General features: G+C 37.4%; 1 protein-coding gene across 3 annotated transcripts in view; it reads left to right on the plus strand.

The window, feature by feature from the left end:
- khdrbs2 (KH domain containing, RNA binding, signal transduction associated 2) overlaps positions 1 to 4,754 on the plus strand; it is a 110,149-nt gene that overhangs the window by 97,666 nt on the left and 7,729 nt on the right. The window contains exons 11-12 of one of the 3 annotated variants that reach the window (XR_001310462.1): positions 2,543 to 2,611; positions 4,461 to 4,537. The gene's annotated coding sequence lies outside the window, so the exon portion shown is untranslated. Of the gene's footprint in view, positions 1 to 2,542; positions 2,612 to 4,460; positions 4,538 to 4,754 lie in introns of those variants that run through there. The other 2 variants (XR_001310464.1, XR_001310472.1) reach the window with 2 other exon arrangements.

A 4,754-nucleotide genomic window follows, 5' to 3' on the forward strand; every position in this document is an offset into this window, starting at 1 on the left:
GGGACAGGATGTCTAAAGTGAGTAATTTCACGCTTTGGGACGGTAGTATTTGTGCATTTTCTACACTTTCAGAAATTACGACAACAGATTCCGCCCCATCCCGTCAAAATATGACGCAAGGGGGGTACCTGATGCGTCAAAATTGGACGCAAAGGGACCTTTGAAAAACGTCAATATGTGACGACTCGGGAGTGAGAATGGGTTGGTGAGTCACCCTCAACACATTTTCTGAGCGCAAAGACATGATGTGTTTCTTTCAAACTTTGGTGATAACTTTTGGAATCAAGTAAATCCTTATCTGTTAGCAAAATATCTCATGAACCAGTAGATAGAACTTAATAAACACTGAGGAAGTAATCCTTCTATGTACACAGGCCACTGATTAACTTTTTGTGTCAACATGATTCAAGGTGGCTGCCACACTTAATCAAGCTTAGCAAACATAAAAATGGTTTTAACTCGGTCAGTTTMACAAATATTATGCTGAAGTTGGGCGTGGTGATAGCTGAGATAAGATCTTTATTTGAAACTTTGGTGTGCTTGGCGGTGGACATTATGCATTCCTTCAGTAATTCTAGTGTCAAGTCTTTGTGGCCAAAGGTATAAAACTTTGCATAAGGAATTTGGATGCACAAGTCTGCCAATAAAATTGTCTATATCAGTTGTTGCTGTTTGCACAGCAGTGACAACTCATTAGAAACACAATAAATTTAGAGAATTGTAGTGAAAGTAATGGAAAACAGAGAAAATGAAGCCCCGCTAACACTGCAATTCAATCAGGACTAAAACCAGCAGACTGTTGATTTTATACCGCAGCCCTGATAAGAAGTGTGTCTATGCACCGTGGCTGGTTAGATTTTAATCTTACAAGTTGGAAACTGTGAGGAGAAAAGTTTTACGACACCCTTTCTATTTCATTTTGAATTCAATATAGCAGCGATTTACAAATCAAAGTCATTTCAGGACATTTATAAAGAGAAACACAATTTCTACTGAGCAAACAATTTAAGGTGACAAAACTGCAAGAAGGCAAATAAACAGAAGACAAATGCTAGACTGGTGCTGCTACTAATCTAATACCAGAAACAAAATCACTTTGTGTTGAATGGAAATTCAGATCAAAACAGAAATATTTGCAAAGAAAGAGTGAAAAAAGCCTTTTTACTGTTCCCTTTCTTTTTAAATATCCCTCATATCACCTTCCTTGCCTTTATTTTATCTTGACCCTTTTTTGTTATTTAATATACGCCTTTTATTGCAGCTTCCCATTGTTTAATCATATTGCGTCTCTGAATGTGCATTTTTTTTTTCTTTCCAAATGTCAACTCAAAGCTCTGCAAATACATTAAAAGTTAATCCCTTTGGCCAAATACCTGCTGACCTATTCATATTTCATCTCCTTCCACAGACCTTGTTCCAATTGAACACTTCTGTTTGAAAATGTATTTCAGAACACCTAAATTGCACTTTTATGCAGATAAATGCACACAGAGATTTATGAGAAGGACTACCCTTGTAAAAGGTGCATTAACAGCAGTAAATTTATTTAGTTGCCAAATAAATGCCAATGGAGAAATTTACCTTGTACCGGTGCAGGTAAATGTGACAATTCGACTATGACTTTACACTGCATGATTAATCTCTGCACATCTCAATACTTGACTTGAACAACTTGAACATAGTGTCAATAACAATTCCCCCAATGCTGGAGGATTTTAGTGTAACGCAGCAAAACTATAAGTCATGCACGCAGATCCAAGACCTAGACTGTTTGATCCAAATACACAGACAAAACAGAGACATTTCATTTTCTGTGGAAATGGAGATTGAACACCAAGCATTGACTGATGGCTGAGATATGATGAAGAAACTAAAACTAAATCGTTAAAGCTAAGTCAGCAGAACATTAGCTAAAAGATCCAGGATATTAGAGCTTTAAAAAGGAGCAAAACATCAGCTAACAGTTACAAAAAAAACTACATTTTAGCTAAATGCTAAATAATGCAAAAAAGCTAAAAACTGTCAAAATCCTTACTGAAAACTAAAAGTAGCAAAAGGCCAACTACAAGCCAGATGACTAGCTAAAAGTAGCAGAATGTAACTGAAATCTAAAAGTAACAAAAGGCTAGTTAAAGCTACAATTAGCTGAGTGGTAGCCAAGGGCTTAATGTAAAAAAATAGTCAAAAGTGCACAAAGTTATCTAAAAGGAGATAAAAACAGAGCAGAGCTAAAACAGATGTTAAATAGAATGTTTCTGGAGGTACTAAAAAAGAAGAGGATTTTTTTAAATCAAGAAAAACCTTTTGAAAGGTACAAAATGTACCAAAACTAAAAGAATAGCAGCCATCTCCTGAATGATCTGAACGTTCTGATGTATGAATGCTACAATAGCACAATGGTGTGATAGTTAGATTGCAAAATAGCATTCAAAAAATGATTTAAAAAAGTAAAAGATCTGAGTAAATACTGAATCAGCACTGACACTTGTTTATTATTAAATTCTCAGCAGTTCCATTTACTTCTTCTTATTTTTCCTTCCAGGGAAGAAAGCACAAAAATCACCTGGCACAGAGCTGAAAATTGCCTTCACACATATTCATCTTCATCAAGGTGTGTACTCATGGTCGCCTCATACAGCATCAGATAAAAGAGAAAAATACAATCTGTTATTGTGTTGGAAAGGAACGGGTATTTACTGTTTAAATCTTGTGTCAGCTTAATGCAAAAATGAACAGTAAGTTCTCAGTTTGGACTTGAACAAATTGTGTTTCATTTATATTTTTTTCCAAGGCTGATTACAAAGAAGAACGTTATTGGAGCAGTGAGTCATCGTCGACAATGAGCTCTTTATTAAATACATTTAKAGAAAAATAAAAGGAAAACAGCTCAGAGAGTTTAGGGTGTATTCACACCAGGAAAGTCTTTTGGTCCAATTGTTTGGTCTGGACCAAATAGCGGACTTTATTTATTTTGTTTGGTATGGTTTGCATTCACAATGTGTTATTTAAAAATTTATATACAAAACCATGCAGGTGATAAAGCACAGACCCAGAAGGAAAGATGGCAGATCCTCAGTCCACGGGTCAGGGGGTGGAAAAAAAAAAACAGCCACTGGAAATCCGTGCGCACGGTTTTGGCAATCCGTGCGCACGGATTTCTGACATCTGGAGAATTTGGACGGTAACCACGGGTGGTTGTGGGGACTGAAGTCATTTATCAGCTCAGAAAGGGCTTAAGGGAGCGTTTTTTGTTCACTAAGGTCAAAGTACAGCACAGAAAAGGTTCAAATTTGAGTTGTACAGTTTTTGCCCCGCTATCAGGCAGTTTTGGTACCGGGTTTCCAGTGGCTGTTTTTTTTTTCTCCCACTGACCCATAGTGGGCTCCGTACATTAGCACACAGAAAGGATTGGTTGACAGCAACACTAAAAGGCTAATTGTTGGTGCTTAGCTATGGTGGCTCGTGAAGTCCAAAAAAGGCACATTTCCTGTAGTTGTTTCAGTTRGAAGCTTGTCTGTATTCACACCAGAAGTGAACCGCACCAGAGTTCGTTCAGAAGCAGACCAAGACCACCACTAAAATGGGTCTTGGTCCAGTTGTTTGGTCCGCACAAGGGTTCGCAGTGTATTCACACCTGCATAAAATGTCCGGACCAATGGGGGAAATGAACTCTGGTCCATTTAAAGCAGACCAAATGTGTCCYGTGTGAATACACCCTTAGACTACACAAACTGAAAATCCCATTTGAAAAATAAAATGACTGTAAAACATTGTGAAACTGGCAAAACCAAAATAAACCCTAACTGATGTAAAGTTAAAGTTTCATTTTTGGAAGTATTTGTAGATCAAAGTTTCTTCTGGGATGTGTTTCTTAAAACTGTAGCTCTCATATTATTGTTTTTAATTTGCACCTATGAGTTGGAAGCGATCTGTGTGTCTGGAAACTGTGCGTGCCAAGAAGCGCTCTCTGATTCATTTTCATAACAAACCTGCCGCCAAATCCAAACCAGCCAAAAGCTGAAAACTCACAGCCTGCCATCAGTGCTGATGGATTCCTCAAACTGAATCTTACTAATGAAACTCCTCTGACATTCAAATTACAAAAGGGGATCTGGAAAGAAATGAAAGCATTATTCCTCTTTTTTGTTTGTTTGTTTGATTGTTTTGCACAAAGAATATAGCCTGAATTGCTTAATGTCTTTGCAGCTGCCTTCACAGTTCTTTGCCATTAATCCACGCTTGGATTTCCTGTGATTCTTGTCCATTAGGCAGGACTGGGCTGCAGCCTCAGGCACAATAAAATACTGACAGCTGTTTGTTTTGTTGGCTTGCCAAGTTGAATACCTTTGGCAACAACATTTAGACGCCACAGCACACTTAATAACATGCACATTAAGCTAGTTAGTGATACTCTTGTGCATCTGCTTCTGTGAGGAAGTAACCATCGTCTCTGTTTTTAGCAGGCGGAGGTGAAGCTGGATGTCACGAAATAATCAAATGTGAAACATGAGGGAAAAGCCTGACAAATGATCCACAGGTAAGAAGGAGACGGCTACAGCCAGTGTTATTTAAACTTAATTTAATCCTTTATACGAAAAGAAATTTGTCTCTGGAAAAAAKAGTCTTTGTTTTCTGACATTTACTTTTAACCGATCCAAATAAATTTTAAGTTTTAGACAATAAATTCTATTTAAGTCTGATAGTCTCTCTCGATCAAAATGCTGATAATTTTCCATACAGGCTACAAGAAACAT

Source organism: Austrofundulus limnaeus, unplaced genomic scaffold (genome assembly GCF_001266775.1).
Source record: "Austrofundulus limnaeus strain Quisiro unplaced genomic scaffold, Austrofundulus_limnaeus-1.0 Scaffold0, whole genome shotgun sequence".
Classification (NCBI taxonomy): Eukaryota; Metazoa; Chordata; class Actinopteri; order Cyprinodontiformes; family Rivulidae; genus Austrofundulus; species Austrofundulus limnaeus.